Here is a 17,912-nt window from a genome sequence, read left to right on the forward strand (position 1 = left end):
GTAAACATTTCAATATCAAAAGGCTTCTGGCCTTGAGAGATGGCCTTTCAACTGGCAACAGCTGCTCAGAAGCAGGCTTTTCAAATGTCACACACACACACACACACACACACACATCTATTTCCCTAGAAGATTTTTAACCTCACCTGTAACAGAAATGTATTTCTGATTCAGTCGTGATCTAGGATGCAGTCTGCAGCCCCGTTGGAGAAGAAAAGATGTAGCAGAAGACCTTGGATCTTGTCTTCAGTCGAAAGGTAGCAGGAGGAAGAGAGATAAAACTCAGGGGTGTCCGTACGAGGACAAAGAACCTTCAGAAGTCAAAGAGCTATCATCATTGTTCAGTGAAGACAGCCACTGTTTGGATTTGATAGCATGTTCTTTCCCGAGACTTCAAACCCAGTCTCTCTCTAGAAACCAAGGCGAATGGTTGTTGCTCCAGAGAAGCACTAAAATGTCTCCCCATTTAGGTATTTGGTAAATTTGAAAAGGTTGAATTATAAAATCACAGCATCCTGTGGCCGGACTGTACGAGGTTATCAGATTCAACAGCTTCCTTTCCCATCTATCATGTGCAGTCCCCTCCGACGTCTCTCGAATATGGTCATCCATCTCTGGGATGCGTACTTCTGCAGGCACCCACTTTGTCTGGATTTGAGCAGAGACATCGACGACATCAGTGGTGCTCAAAGTTCCAGTCCACAAGATAACAAGTTACTGTGGAGCTTGCTGCAAATTCACTTTCTTGCCCAAATTCTAGAGATACGTATCTAGCCATTTGGAGGTGGGATAAAAATCATGGCAGATGATTCCGATTCGGAAGTCAGAGTATAGAAGGGTTGTATGTTGCAAAGCACTAGAGGAAATAGCATAGAATTGAAGTTCAGGTAAAAACCAAATCTGAATTTTGGTTTAAACCCTAATACATATGTGATCTACCCATGTGGTATATAAATATAATTATATATATATATATATATATATATATATATATATATATATATATATATATATATATATATATATATATAGAGAGAGAGAGAGAGAGAGAGAGAGAGAGAGAGAGAGAGAGAGAGAGCATTCCCTAGCACTCCATAATAGAAAGACCCTGTGCAGGTGGCTTGAAAGTCAGAAACTTATTCTCTCACCTTAAGGTGGTCAGAAAGTTTAATTTCAGGGTGTCAGCTCTAGGAGAAACTTCATGCCTCCTAGCTCACTGCATTGTTTGGTCATTCTGGGCTGATACACGCATCTCTCTCATCCTGTGTCTTCGGATTTCTCTCATGTGTGTCAGTGTCAGGAAGACAGAGGAGGCTTTCTATTCCCACGCAGAGTAAAAGTCTCTAAAATCCACCAGGGCATTTCTCCCCTGTTCCATGCGGTCTCTTTGAGTCTGCATCAACTCAATGGCAGTGAATTTCCTTTGGTTTGGTATCTGTTTTTAGTTTGCCCTTTCTTTATCAATCAGAGAAGACGAGGTTTCAGATCCACTCTACACTGGGACGCACTCACTACCACAACAAAAGGAAAGTCTTCTTTTCAGTGGTACCCAAACCAAACCCGATTCTGTTGATTCTGACTCACAGTGTCGACAGAATAGAACTGCTTCATAGTGGTTCCCAAAGATGAAAATCCTTATGGAAGCAGACTGAACTTTTTCCCACGGAGTGCCATGACCTTTTTGATTCCTAGCCCAATGCTTGGCCCATTGCAACAGCAGGACTCCTTCATGATAGGAACCTCAAACTAATAGATATCATTGCATCCATTCTGACTCAGCAACTTCTCTGCCACACATCACACTGTCCTTCGGTTGCTAGGTTGATTCACTGCAGTGGCCACACACACAATACTCAGCATTATGGGATTTATAAAGAATTTACAATGCAAGCAAAAAATGCTCAGGATTTAGTTGTTCGATCAGAACATGTTACAGAGTTCTTCAAACTTGTTAATGATTTCCCAAAGGCAAGTTACTCTGCTGTAAGCATCAATCAGCACAAGGCGGGCAGCTCCAGCTCTGTGGTCAGAACCTTCAGGGCCCCAGCTAAGTGCACAGAGGCAGGCTCCCTCTACCAGCCAGACTCTTTCCTTCCAAGCTCTCAGTTTTACATCATCTGGGCTGCAATCAACACCACTGTGTTTCCAATGCTGGCTCCTGTTTCTGCTACTATTAGGAATGCCAAATTCAAGAGGAATCACTATGCATTTATCATTCAAAAGGAACATTTCATATTCTATCTTTAAGTACTATGCTGTCAGTGATAGGGGTCCCACTATTTGCCTATAAGACAGATAAGTTAATACAACTGGTATTCAAATTTTCCAACTACTACAGCCAATGATGATTATATTGAACAATTTTACCAACTGCTTCACTCTGAAATTGATCAAATATGCAACCCTGGTGCATTCATAATAAAGGTTCAATTACTTATGTTTGGAATGTGAAATTTGGAAATGAAATGTTCTTATTGTTGTTAGGGGCCCTGGGGCCTGTTCTCACTCCTAGTGACCGATTAAAGCAGAACTGAGCACTTGCCAGTCCGGCACCATCTGCACAATTGTTCTTCTGGTTGAGCCTCCTGTGGTGGCCACTGAGTCCATCCATCTTGTGGTGGCCCTCTCTCTCTCTCACCGCCCTCTACTTTACCAAGCACGATGGACTTCTCCAGAGACGGGTCTCACAAGCTCTGCTTCTAGGGGGAATTCTGCCTGAAATTCTTCCAAGAAAGATTTGTTTTTTCTTTTGGCAGTTCATGGTCTTTTAGTGTTCTTGACCAGCACCATAAATCAAATGAATAGATTCTTCCTTTGTTTTTTCAGTGTCCAACTTTTACATGCATATGAGGCAATTGAAAATACCACGGTTTGGGTCAGGCTCAATGTAGTCCTCAAAGGAACATCCTTACATTTCAATACTTTAAAGAATTATTGTCACCAGTAGAGCTTACCTCAATGACTGGAATTTGATAGTACTCGCTGCCACATGTGAAAAAAAAAAAGAATTATTGTGCAGCAGATTTACCCAATGTAATATGCCCTTTGATCTCTTGACTGCTGTGGACTCAAGCAAGATGAAATTCTTGACAATTTCAATCTAGACAATGATCATTAGTTGGGAAATATGATCTTGGTGTTAGACACACAGCTGGAGATCACAAGACAGAATTATATAAGACCAATGACTTCCTCCATGCAATTGCCCTTCTCAACAACCTAAAGATCTATTCAACAATGAGTAGACCGCACAAGATGAGATACATGGTCATCATACTGATGATGACGATGGAAAGAGATTATGTAGAAGCTCAATATCATCAGCCAAAAGAAGATAAAGGGCAGATTATAGAATAGACCAGAAACAATTAATTGCTCATATGCAAATTCAGATTGAAGCTGAGGAAAAATCAAACAAATCCATGAGAGCCAAAATATGACCATGAATATATCCTGACTCAATTTAGAGGCCAGCTCAAGAACAGCTTTGATGCATTGAATACCATGTTCAAAGACCAAAACAGTTCTGAGATGACATTAAGAAGTCATAGAAAATGAAATAGAATGCATGGTGATTCATACATGAAAAAAGCAAAGATCACTAAAAGGATAGTAAAGAAATAAAAGACCAATGTGGATACTGGAAGAGAATATGAAAACTTGCTCTTGAATAGGAAGTAAAGTGAAGGAGGAATATATTGAAACTTAGCTCAGAGAGAAAAAGTAACACATTATAATGAAATGAGTAAAGCCCTGGAGTTAGAAAGCCAACTGCAGAGAATATGCTTAGTATGTGACAATCTAAGATCACTAAAGATAAATTCAAGCCTCAAGTTGGTATTTTGAAGGATTCTATGGGGAAAATATTAAAGAACATAGGAAGCATCTGTTTTACCTCATTAATCATGTTGGATTTCCATATATTCATATGTATATTTTAGATCATTTGATACATGAAAGTCAAGACCATTAATCCAATAGAAATAGTAACAGGAATAATGGGTCTCGGAGATTATGGGATAAGAGAAGGAAGGTGAGGAAGGGGACACGGGGAAGTGTTAGCAATGTTGACTGTATAACTCCACTCGATGGGATCAATCAACAGAATTGTATTTTAATGGATATATTAGATTGTGTAAGATATGGCGAAAAATAAATACTATTATAGTTTTAAAAAGGAGTTAGGGTTCTTCAGGAGTATAGTGGAAGAGGGAAGGGAAAAAGGAGAGCTGATATCAAGGAGTTCAAGAAGAAAGAAATGGTTTGAAACAAATCGGGGTAGCAATTGTACAACACTACTTGATGTGATAGATCTATGGAATGTTACTATATCTGTGAAAGCTCCCAATAAAACGATTTAAAAAACAAGCAAACAAACAAACGGATGGAAGGAATAAACAAAGGCCATGTATAAAAAAAACCTGGTCAACATTCAATCATTTCAAGAAGTAGCCTGTGATCAAGTATGGATGGTCTTGAAGACAAAAGTCAAAGCTGCATTGAAAGTGAAAAACAAGTCTTCAGGAATTGATGGAATGCCAACTGAGGTGCTGCCAAAATAGAAGGCAGTGCTGAGAGCACTCATTCCTTTATGTCAGTAATTTAGAACCCAGCTACTAGGCCAATACCTGGAAAAGATCCATATCTGTGCCCTTTCCAATTAAAAGTATCTAAACAGAATGGCCAAATTATTAAAAATCATTAATAACACTTCCAAATATAATTTTGCTGAAGATAATTCAGAGATAGTTTATCAGAGTACATTGAAAGAGAGCTACCACATATTCAATCTAGACTCAGAAATGGAAATGGAATGAGGATATCATTGCTGACATAAGATGGATCTTGACTAAAAGCAAATGTTTACTTATTGACTATGACTTGGCAATTGATAATGTGAACTCCAGAAGATCAATTGTGTTCATTCAAAACCTGTTCATAGATCGAGACAATTGCTCTAACAGAACAAAGGACTATGTAATAGCTAAAATTTAAGAAAGGCATTCGTTAGAACTATATTTTCACTAGACCTATTCCATCTTTATCCTGAGCAAATAATCCTAGAAGATGGACTATATTGAAGAAGATTGGAAGAATGTTGTAAAATGCAGCAAGCAATGTGACTTTCAGAGCATAAGTCTTAGACTTAATTTCCTAAGTAAGTAAGAGGCCTTGAAGAGTTTGCCGATGACAATGAGACCACAACCTTCAGTATGAATTAGAGATCAGTGTAAATTAATCAAAATATTCATAACTAGACCAATAGAAAAAGTCATGAAAAACAGAGGAAAGATGGAAATTGTTCAGGATCTCATTTTACTTGAATCAGTGCTCATGGAAGCAGCAGTCAAGAAATCAAAGTTATATTGGGTAAATCTGCTGCAGAAGACTTCTAAAAGTGTTAAATAGAAGTCACTTTGATGACTAAAGTGTGCCCAAATCAGGAAGAATCGAGAACAATTGATGTGGTATGGTGTTGTTGATAAATAACGAAAAGACCACGGGCTTCCAGAAGAACAGACAAATTTATCTTGGATGGAGTACAACCAGGCTGCTATTTTGAAGCAAGGATGAGAGGACTCTGTCTTAACTACTTCATACAAGTTATCAGCACAGACTTTTCCTTGGAAAAGGTCATCAAGCTTGGTGAAGTAGAGGAGCAGATAAAGCAGGAAGACCCTCGATGAGATAGATTGGCACAATGGCTACAAAAATGAGCTCAAATACACAATTGTGAGGATGGCACAGTCGCGGGTTGCATTTTGTTCAGTTGTACACAGGATTGCTATGAGTTCTAACTAGCTCAATAGCACCTAATGCCAACAATGTCAAGCCCTCTGAGTCCTCTTATAGTTGTTGCTATTGTTGTTAGCTGTCACTGAATTGGCTCCAATCCACAGTGACCTTATGCACAACAGAAGGAAACAGTGCCTGGTCCTGTGCCATCCTCACAATTGTTCTTATGGTTGAGCCCACTGTTGCAGCCACTATGACAAGTCATCTCCTTGAGCACCTTCCTCTTTTTCTCTAAGTTTCATAGTTAGAGCATCCTTTTCATTTGTTTGTTTTGTTGTGATTGCCTGGAAGAACTGGGCTATTTCTGCTCCATGGTAATTTCTCCTGAGGGGTTTTGCACAGTCATCCTGTGGGTCAGCATCATAAAGACCTTCTTTGAAGACTACGGCCAATCTGAAGACTAAAGTTCTATTGTCCACATTCCAACTGTTCTTTTTTAATATTAATAAATCATTCTGTTGAGGGCTCTTATAATAATCCATAAATCGGTTGTATCAAGCACATTGCTACATATATTGGCCTCATCATTTTCAAAACTTTTTTTCCTACTTTAGTCTTTGGTATTAGCTCCTCTTTTTTTCTCCTTCTCCACCCTCCCACCCTCATGGACCTTTGATAAATTATAAATGATTATTATTTTCATATCTCTAACCATCCATTGTCTCCCTTTGCCCATGTTTCTGTTGTTCGCCCCTTGGGGTGGAGGGGGGGGAGAGGTTACACATTGATCATTGACATTGGTTCACCATTTATCTCCTTCCTTCCCCACCTTTCCCTACCTCACAGTATCATTACTCCCATTATAATTCCTGAGGGGATTATCTGTCTTGGATTCTGTGTGTCAAGATGTCCTATCCGTACTAGAGTACATGTTCCAGTCTAGTCAGATTTTTAAAGTAGAACTGGGGTCATCATGATAGTGGCAAGGAGGAAGCAGTAAAGAACTAGAGGAATGTTGTGTGCTCCGTTGGTGCTATGCTGTATGCTGGCTGACTCGTTGACCTTTCTGTGAGGGGATGTCCAGTTGTCTACAGATGGGGTTTGGGTTTCCTCTCTGACCTGCATCATTAGCATCAATTTATTTGTTTATTTTTGGTCTTCTGATACCTGATCCTGCTGACACCTCATGATCATACAGGCTGGTGTGCTTCTTCCATGTGGGCTTGTTGCTTCTCTGCTAGATGCTGCTTGTTTAACTTTAAGCCTTTAAGACCCCAGACACTATATCTTTTAGTAGCCGGGCACCATCATCTTTCTTTACCACATTTGCTTATGCACTCATTTTTTGTCTTTAGCATTCTTGTAGAGAAGGTGAGCATCACAGAATTCCAGGTTATTAAAACAAAGTATTCTTGCATCGAGGAAGTACTTGAGTAGAGACCCAATGCCCATCTGCTATCTTAATACTTAATTTAAATATATGTACACAGACCTATATCCTTATTAATATATTTACATATGTGCAAGCCTATATTTGTACCTTTATAAAGGACTTTTTCCTCCTAGTTCTTTCTTCTCTTTCTTTTTATGATCCACCTGTTCCACTCTCATGTTCACCATTCATTTGACTCAGTACTTTCTCTAGGCTACATTGCACTTGATAGACCCCCACCAGGCATTCTACACCCTCGTCACCATTTATGTTAGATCTCTTATTGTTCCACTATCTCTGGGTTTGTTGGCTCCCTGTTTCCTTTCTTCCATATCTTCCTCTCCCATGTCTCCCCAGAGCTGTTGGCCCTGTTATTTTCTCTTTGAGATAGGTTATCCTGCCTATGTTATATGAATAGACATGAGACAAAAGAAAAGAGAAGAAAAAAGAAAAGAGAAGAAAAAAGAAAATGAAAGAAAGAAGCCTACAAATAGTTCCAGGTCTGTCTGCTGACCCTTCTGATTGTTTTCCAATTGGATCTGTTGAAGTTCCACAACTTGCCCACTGATTCTGAAGTCTATTTTCTGGATTCCTCAGAGACTTCATTGTTCTGTTCCCTTTGCTGCTCTTTTGCACTCCCTTGGTGTTTTGTTCTGGTGTGGGCTGGTCAGACCATGCACGATACCTGCACTGTGCCTCCAGTGCTGTCTCCCTCAGCACTGTGGGTCAGTGATGGGGTATCATGACTCCTGGTGGGTCCAGCCCCCAAGTCCTCTCTGTGCATTGGCTTCTCCGAGCAGGAGTGTCTTCCTCAAGGCTTGGTGGGTCAGGATGCTGATCCCCCTGCTCTCCCCCGCGTATTTGCTCCTGTGTGGTCTGGGCAGACATGTCACTCTCTCTAGACTGTGTCTTTGGTGCTGTCTCTGTATTGCATTCTTCTGGGCATGGATTTGACTTAGCTGGGACTCGGGCTGTCCTGTAGTAGCCCTTTCTGTTAGTTTGCTGCTTCCTACTGGTGTGTTGCCCTTGAGGCTTGGTGCCCAGGTTGAGGTCTGGTTCCTCTCTCCCTTTCCTGTGGAGACATGAACAATACCCTCCAAGTGTCTACTCCAAGTGTTCTTTGAAAGTTTCCCTGCCAATTCAAATGCAAGGGTTGTAATTAAATAACAGAGTCTGTCACTTACTTACCTTGATGTAAAAGGCAAGCCTGTGTTACTCTGATTCACCTAAGGCTCTACATGTAAGCATCATGGCATTCTAAGCATAGTTCAGTATCAGTTGCCTTTGAGTCAACTCTGTGTCATCGAGATCCATGTGCGTCAGAGTAGAAATGTTCATATGTTTTTCAATGATTATTTTTTGGAAGATAGTCAAGATTTTCTTAAGAGGCACCTCTTGGCACTTGAATCTCCAATCTTTTGGTTAGTGGGTTAGTGAGTAAAGATTTTACCCCACACAGTGACTCCTGTTCAATTCGTAGCAGGGAATCTCTAAGTGATCGCTTCTATAGCTGATACTGTACATAACAAATATTATCAAGGTGAGTCTACATAGAGTTTTCCAAGACTGGATCAGACAACCTCACCTTTTTCCTATGAGCCCCTAGTGCATATACAACCATTGACTTTGTGATAAGCAAGCTACTCCTATACTTACTGTCCAACCAAGTATCTTTGTATTGTGTATAGTTTCCTTAATTTTTAAAAAAGTCTCATATAAACCCACGCTTTATTTTGTAGCTTTCATTTTGTTATCTAGGCCATATTAAAATTAGATAGCAATTTCCTCCTACTGATACATTGGAGGCCTATATCTGACTAAAAGTTATAAACTATGGGTTTTGAAGGACATCCAGAAACTTTGGAAATATTCACTACCAGAGTGGCATTTCCTCTGCTGCCTCCCTTGTATGGCCAGGTTAGCGCAAGGCCCAGATTCCTCCTTTATGGTCTTTTTGTGAGACAGACATGAAATAATGTAAATGAAAACAGTGTCTCCAAAGGTCATACATATTCCACAAGGTCACTTTCTTTCAGTCAACACTCTTTTAAGTCATGCATTTCTTTTTTTATCCTATTCTCCTTATTTTAAAACTCATACGATTCTTCCAAAGTTTGCCTTCCCCTTCTCTAGTCTTTGATACTCAGTGGCTGTGAGGGCAGTGTGGGGACTAGGCCACCAGAGAGAGGGATGACCAACTCAAACCACCACTGCCCGTCCAGGGAGAGTCAGGAGAGTAACACAGGAATAAGTAAAAAAAGAATTGCTGAAAAGGTGTAGAAATCTTTATGAGACAATCAAAACATGAAACTATTATTTCTTGACACATCCCTCATCTAAGTCTCTGTACACTGCAGGTGGAGTGCTCATCTCTGACCTTCCCATGTGGGTTTCTGAGCTTTTCGTTTTAGACCAGCTCCACAGAGCAGTTCGGGCATCCTTAAGGGACTCAAGTTGTGTCCCTTGTAAATGTCATTGTGAGGTTTCTCAAGTGGGCAACACCTTGGTTCCTGGCTTCGTAGAAGAAAGAATTCACGCCAAAGCCTGTTTTGTAACCCAAGTGGGTTTTTTATGAAGGATGGGAGAAGTTTCAGGGTTCACAGTCTCCAAAGTAGACACACTATTTCAGGGAAGTGTGCCACATCATGCAGATGCATGCTGGGGCTCGCAATGGAACAACACACACCCTGCTACTTAGTTTTGCCCAAGACTGTATCTTTACTGGATCAGACTGCCTCAACTTTTGCCTGTGAAGTCCCTAGTGCATATAGAGCCATTGACTTTGTGATAAGCCAGTCACCACTTTAACTGGGGGAGGGATCCCAGGAACTGCGGGAGGGATCTCAGGGATGTAGGGGTCAAGGGAGAAAGGACAAGAGGCCTGAGGCCAGAGAGCTCAGGGGCATGGGAGAGCGCTGGGGAAGAAAATAAAAGAGGAAGTCCTAGAGCATGCTTCCTGTCTTTCTTTTGGCCCACTCTGTAGCTGGGGAGGCATGGTTGAAGTTATTGGCTGACCCCATTGGCTTTGTTCAGTCCACCTGGGTGATGTCCTGGGCCTGGCTTAGTTTGGGCTGCCCAGGTATACCTCCCACATGGCGGGGGCTTGAATTTGAGCACGCTCAGTTAGGGTCTTCATAGGTGTTCAATTTGTCACCTGGGTTCTTCCCAACCGCCTCTGTGGGGGGCTTTGCAGGCATGGGAGGGACAACCTCCTCATCCTTGATCTAGCTAGCTGACACCACCATTTTAGCATTCAAATGAAGTCTGAAGGGGTAAGATTAGGCGGTAGAGTGAGCGGGGTAAGTTTTCCCAACAAACTTCTCAGAGGGCAGCCTTTGCCACTGTCCAGAAAGAGCAAGTGCATCGTCCTGATGGAAAGCATTTCCCCAATGCAAACTTTTTTGTGGCTCCTTTCTCAACAAAGCAGTTTTCAACGTAAAAGTTCTTTCTAATCTAATCAGCTCCTTTGATGGTCCTGCATCCCTTTAGGAAAATCTATCAAGATTACCTCTTTCGAATTAAAAAAAAGAAAACATGCTATAACCTTCTGGGCTAATCTCCACCCCTGAAATTTAATAAAGCAGCCCAGCGGATTCTCTAGGAAACCCCAGGCTCGATGAAATCACTTTTGAAGGCACTCTAACGAGACTTAGACAAGTGTGCTGCTAAGAGAGTTTTCCTGCAGCTTTCCATTGATTGCAGGGATCTGTTTAAACATGTTTCGTTTGGGACAGACCTGCGTGTGCATGAACTGGAATCCCAGCAGTAACCGGATTCAACGGAGCCTCATAACTGATGCTCTTCTGACACTGCTTCACTGCGTGGGTCCCCCAACTCCTCCCCCAGCTGCTAGGTACTCAGCTCCTTTCTGCAAAGTACAAAGAAGGGTCAAGGGATCAATTTTGACTTGCACCCTAACAGGTGGGTGATATCATTTTCTAGGTTCATTTGTAGAATGGATGTGGGAAGCCGGAGGAATCTCTCACGCTGGCTTAAATGGAAAATGGAAGAGTGTGTGTAGCATTCCACTAATCTGCAGAAAGCTTTTTAATAAGTATGTACTTAGTGGATTGCTAAGAAATCTGGTGGTGCAGTGGGTTAATCCTTGAGTAACTGACCACAAGGTTGGTGGTTCAAAAGCAACCAGCCATTCTGAGGCTAAAAGACAAGCTGTCTGCTTCCATAAAGGTTTACACACTTAGAAACCCCAAGGAGCAGTTCCATTCTATCTTTAGGGTGGAGATGTCAGAATTGACATGGTGGCAGTGGCTGGTGGATTTGGTTAGATGAATTACTGATAAATAAATACATTTGTCCATGCAAGAGATAAGGTCTGGGACACCAAATCCACCACAATGAAAATGGAATGGTGACGTTAGATCTGACTGACATTGTCAGTGAAAATATGTCCATGCACATTCAAAATATTGGTTGAGGAAATAAAATAAGTTAAAGCATGCATAACTCTTAGAAAGTGCATTGGCTCTAATGCTCCACTTTTTCACTGTCTTCAGCTCATGGATAACCAACACAGATCTAGTGCCATGAAGTTGATTCTGATTCTGATTCTGAGCAGCCCCGTGGGACAGAATATAACTTCCGTGTAGGGTCTGTGAGGGCTTAATCTTCATAGGGCAGATGGAAAAAGGACACACCTTTCTTTCCCTGTGAAAGTGCTGGTGAGTTTGCACTGCCAGCATGTTGGTTAGCAACTGAGTGCTTTAACTGCACTGTCAGGGACTCATTGGCTAAAGGATAAGAAGTTCAAAAGACTTTGAGGATTAACTTGATCTTGTCAAAAAACATAGCACACTCCTGCTAAGCTGATTTGAGGAAAACATTTTCAGGTGTTTTCTAATCAAAGCTTTTAATTAATTTGGCTAAAAAACAGTACTTTGGTCTTGAAAGCTGGATTATAAACCTTGGAAGTAGGCAAGAGGGAATGTTTTTCTGTGGAAGATGTTTTCTTAAAGAACAATCATTTTAAACATAATTTTGATAGTGGTTTTCAAAGAGAAAAGGCATTAGGAGTTATGATTAGTGTGGTTATAGACAAAGGCAGACTGAGATGAAGGTAAGAACATAGTTTGAATTGGGAATGGTTTTAATTTTGTTTCTGGTTTTGGGATCATTTTGTGCAAAACTTGGCAAGTGATTTTACCTTTGCAGGCTTTGGTTTTTTGTTTCTTGTAAAGATGGAAATTATAATAATCTTAAAGTTTGTTAGCATAATATCTGAAACATGTTATGTATCCTAAAAATACTGCAGATTATAAGTAACATGTCTGAATAGCTGGGAAACACAACTAAAGTCCTACAGATTTCAACACAACCCCTGGGACTTTTTAGTTTCCCTGATTTTTAAAGATCTGGCAAATTATAAAAGACTTAATAAACTTAAATATTTTGATTAAATGAGGTAAATACAGAGATGAGTCTAGATTGAATATAAGAAGCAAATGCCAATTACTTGAAGGAAAAGGAAAACTAGGCACTAATTTAATTAAAAGTTAAAATAAATGTCATACTAAAACAATGTCTAAAGAGAAGACAAGTATGTATGTTTAAAAAGATAATAAAATTATCTTTTAAAATAGCTTTAACTTTTTAATAAATGCATTAGATATCTTTGAGTTTAGATGTATGATGTTATTAGAGAGAGATAATTGACATTTGGTCCCCATCCCCTGGAATTCAGGAAACTACAAACCAAACTCAATGACATTGAGTTGATTTCAACTCACAGTGAACCCGTAGGACAGACGGGAGCTGCCCCTGTGAGTTTCTGAAGCTATAAATCTTGACATGTGTATAAAGCCTCATTTTTGTCTCTTGGAGTGACTGGTAGTTTCAAACTGTTGACCTTGTGGGTAGGAGCCAACAAGTAAACCATTATGCAACCAGGCAGCATGCAGTAAGTGCTATAATTGGTGCACAGGGTTTCTTGGCAGACTTCCATCGTCTTCCTGCACACTGAGTATCCTAGTTCTTCGACATTGCTTCCTGAGACATGTAGCTAAAATGCCAGTCTGATCAGGATCCACACTCCCCCCATGATTAAGCACCTAAAACCCCTTCCTCAGTTCCTACTATTTAATCCAAGCACTCTGCCTGGGGACTCAGTCTTAACAATCATATTCGAACTGCCCTCTTTAATTTTCTGAAGCTACTCCTTATAGAGAATATGTTTAAAACATTATAAACATCCCATATTTTACATATATTATATGAGCTCCCCTATTTCTCTGCCTTTGTATATGGTTACTCTTTTCTTAGAATTCCTTTTCCATATCTTCTATTCAGAAAACACCTACTGTATATGCTCGAATATAAGCCGAGCCGAGTATAAGCCGAGGTACCTAATTATCACATGGAAAACCAGAAAAACTGATTGACTCGAGTGTAAGCCTAGGGTGGAAAATGCAGAAGCTATTGGTGAGTTTCAATAATCAAAACAAATGAAAATAAAATTGCTAAGAATTGAGACATCGGTAGAGTAATGTATTTCAATATTTATTTTAAATAAAAAACATAAATAAAAGGATAAGTCATTTAACATTAGTAAACCAGCACAGTAAGTGGAAAATAGCCTCAACAAAAACAATAAGGGATCAACAAGGATACTTTAAGAGTATTATTCCCTGATCAGCAACCAAGCTAAAATGTAAAGGGTTAAAATCCTTCCAAACTGGATTCCTCATCATCATCCGTATCCCAATGCAGAGCTTCAGCTGGTGTGAGGTCATCATAGACACTGTCCTTACTGAGATCGCCATCATCACCATCACTGCTGTCATTTTCATACAAAGCACAGTCTTCACCGCCACCTATAACATTACTAATACTACATTTCTGGAAGGCATGTCGCACCATGTCTTCTGGAATGTCTTCCCATGCATCTCGAACCCACTTTGCTATTAACTCTATATCAGGCTTCATGAGATTATCTCCTTGTGTTAGTCGGGCTTGACCAGATGACATCCATTCATGCCACATCCTTCGCACATGGTCTTTGAAAGGCTTATTCAAAGATACATCCAGAGGCTGCAGTACACATGTAAGTCCACCTGGAATAATGGCTAAAGTAACTTTACTAGATTTTGCCAATTATTTTTATGTCATCCGATAGGTGCACTCTGAACATATCCCAAACAAGTAACAATGGCTTTTTCTTTAAGGCTGCTCCTGGACATCGACTCCAAATTTCTTTCAGCCATCTTTTGTTCTGTCTTCATCCATCTAGCCTTTAAAATGTGCACGCACAGTAATTCTTGGTGGGAAATAGATCTTTTTAGGAAAGGTCTTTCTTTCAAAAATAATGACAAGACACAGCTTAGTTCCATTAGCCAAACATGATCGAACAACTGTAAAGTGTTTTTTTTCTATTTCCTGTGGTTTTGAGAAAAATGTTTTTTTTTCTCTCCTAAACTTGCCACAGTTCTGATGCTTAGGAGATCAAAATTCTTGGCAGTTTCATCTATATTCCCAATATCTTGCAGGTCATAATTATAAATCCTTCTTTGTTTTATAATAAATGACGGGAATGACATAATTTTTTCTTCAAGGTTTTGAGGCAATTTCTGAGAAATCTTTGTTCTTTGTCTCAAACATAGTAGGCCAAACCTATTCATGAAGCAGGTACACCATCCTGCTGATGCAGAAAATTTTTCAATGCCTGGTGCTTTATATTTGTCATCCTTAGCCATTTGTAGAGCACATATGTGGATTCCCATGTGTGTTATGCAGTAACCATTTTGACGTCATTCCATAACCCATTTATGCAATTCACTCTCTAGAGCCCCATAAAAAGACATTTAACCACAATGAGCTTTTTTGCTTCTGGAATCAAGTTCCAAGTCAGCCTTCATTTTCCACCACTCCCTCACTTGCTTTTCTTCAACACAGAATTCCCTACTTGCAATACTGTTATTGCTCTCTTCTGCTCTTGACACAACTTTCATTTTGAAATCAGCATCATATGATCAGCATTTTTATTTTGGTTCAAGAGTATCCATTTCTAATAGGATAAAAAAAACAAGACTTTGAAAAAGAACTGCCTCCCCTGCCCCTCGCGATGTGTTAGCTGGGAGGAGGAGGGTGGAGTCCCTGTGGGGGCGGGGGCGGGGGGGATGCAGGATGTGAATTAACACAGACCAGAGGGGAGAGAGGGAATGCAGCCACAGACACATCCTTACCAGTTCAGCTGCATGTCATAGGACGGCTCTGATTGGTTAGATGTGAAGATGTGAGTAAACAAACATTCAAAGCCCTGCAGTGTCAGCGGGGCTTTGAATGAACAGCAGAGAAACAGTAATCGCCCGCCAGATAACTGGAGCTCATCTAGTTACCTCGGTGGGATGGGGTTGGGGGGGCGCCCAGTGAGATGTTACACCTCACTGGGGTATCACTTTTGTGCTGAAAAACTCGGCTTATACACGAGTATATACGGTAGTTATATTCACAGATGTACAGATGGGACAATACTTGGCAGAGCTTCATTTGTTAGACATGGATCCCAAGGTATCAAAACTGACTTAAAGATACCTAATAACCACATTATTTAAGATGCTGTAGTATCATACATTTGTTAGGGTTTAAATATCTGACAGATCTGTGTTTGAGTCTCGGCTTCACAGTGTGAATTTGGAGAGCGTATTACATATTTTAACTTTAATTTCCTCTTTTGAGATATTGAGATAATGTTTAATCCATAGCACCACTGTGATTGTTTCAGGCATTGGTAAATAAAACAACTGATAACTTATAGAATTTGTTTCGGGGCACAGAACGTTCAATACATGTCAGTTGATTCCGGTTTGCCACCATCACTTCCCCCACAGCTCAAAAGTTCACTTGTTGGTTTTTCATAAAATCGTTAGAGTTCCCATATACAAACTCTCTCTTCCCTCGCTCAGGTTCCCCAGGTTTTTGTTCTTAGCTTCACTACACTGCTTATCAGGATACATCTTTGTGTATTTTCTGTGCTCACTGGAGAATAAAAACAAATTTATACCAGGAGGAAAAATATCCTGCCCATATTGACAGAGTTGTTAATGGAAAATCTGGATCTGGAACCCACCCATATCTCTAGTTTGAATCTTTTTATTTTTTTTCAATCTTGCAGCTCTTATAACAATCCGTCCATCCATTATGTCAAGCACATTTGTACATATGTTGCCATCATCCTCTGCAAAAAAATTTCTTTCTACTTGAGCACTTGGTATCAGTCCTCATTCTCCACCCCCCAATGAACCATTGATAATTTATAAATTATTATTATTTTCATATCTGACACTGACCACTGTCTCCTTTCACCCAAGTTTTTGTGGTTGGTCCCCCTGGGGGGTGGGTTTTATATACTGATCATTGAAATCACTTCACCCCTTCTCCCCCTACCTTCCCCCTATCTTCATGGTATCCCTACTCCCATTATTGTTCCTGAGGGGTTTATCTGTCCTGAGTTCCCTGTGTTGAGAAAGTTCTTATCTGTACCAGTGTACATGCTCTGGTGTAGCTGGATTTGTAAGGTAGAACTAGGTCATGATAGTGGAGGGGAGGAAGCATTAAAGAACTAGAAGAATATTGTATGTTTCTTCGATGCTACACTTCACCTTGGCTGGCTCATCCCTTCCTTGTTACCCTTCTGTGAGGAGATGTCCAATTGTCTACAGATGGGCTTTGGCTCTCTACACGGAGTGCCCCTTCCTCGTTTGCATTGATATGATGATTTGTTCTGGGTCTTCTGATGCCTGATACCTGATCCTATCAACATTTCACACAGGCTGGTGTTCTTTTCTCATGTGGGCTTTGTTGCTTCCAAGCTAGTTGGCCGCTTGTTTATCTTCAAGCCTTTAAGACCCTAGACGTTATATATTTTGCTAACTAGGCACCATCAACTTTCTTTATCACATTTGCTTATGAACCCATTTTGTCTTCAGTGATCATATCAGGAAGGTGAGCATAACAGAATGCCAGGTTATTAGAACAACGTGTTCTTGTATTGAGTAGAGGCCCAGTGTCCATCTGCTACCTTATTATTTAACACACAATATATGTACATGGAATATGTCCCTATTGTTATATATAAATATGTTTACATATGTACATGCCTGAATTTAGACCTCTATAAATGTCCTTTTCCTCCTAGTTCTTTTCTCTATTTCCTTTTACTTTCCTCCTGTTCCACTATCATGCTTGACCTTCATTCAGCTCCCAGTAGTTCCTCTCAGCTACACTGAACTTGATCAAGCCCTGTGCAGCTGTGCCATTTACCCCAGTGGAGGTCGCAGAGAAAGGTGCTTCTCAGTTCTATTCCTGCCTCCAGCACTTAATATTCTCTTGGTTTAGTCAACGTTCATAACCCTATTGGCAAAATATTGCTCAATGCAGTAAATATCAAAGAAAGAAGCAACCACAGAGTCATGTTTTTACCCCAAAGAAGAAGTTGACCTTTACGTTTAAAAGCAGCATATGAAGAACCAAGTTCAAGCACTCTGAAGGCATTCATGGAAAACAGGATCCTTAAATTGCTGGAAAACCAATGGAAATGTTTCAATACACTGAAGCATTTATGCCAAGAAATTTGGGAGACAGCTACCTGGACAACCAATGGGAAGAGATCCATATTAATATGAGATGCACATGAAGTAATTGACAGTGCCAAGGCTTGGGTCAGGCGCACCTTCGTTCACAAAGGAGCACCTTTACTCTTTAATACTTTGAAGAGATTTTGTGCAGCAGATTG

The sequence above is a fragment of the Tenrec ecaudatus genome, chromosome 8, assembly GCF_050624435.1.
Source record: "Tenrec ecaudatus isolate mTenEca1 chromosome 8, mTenEca1.hap1, whole genome shotgun sequence".
NCBI lineage: Eukaryota > Metazoa > Chordata > Mammalia > Afrosoricida > Tenrecidae > Tenrec > Tenrec ecaudatus.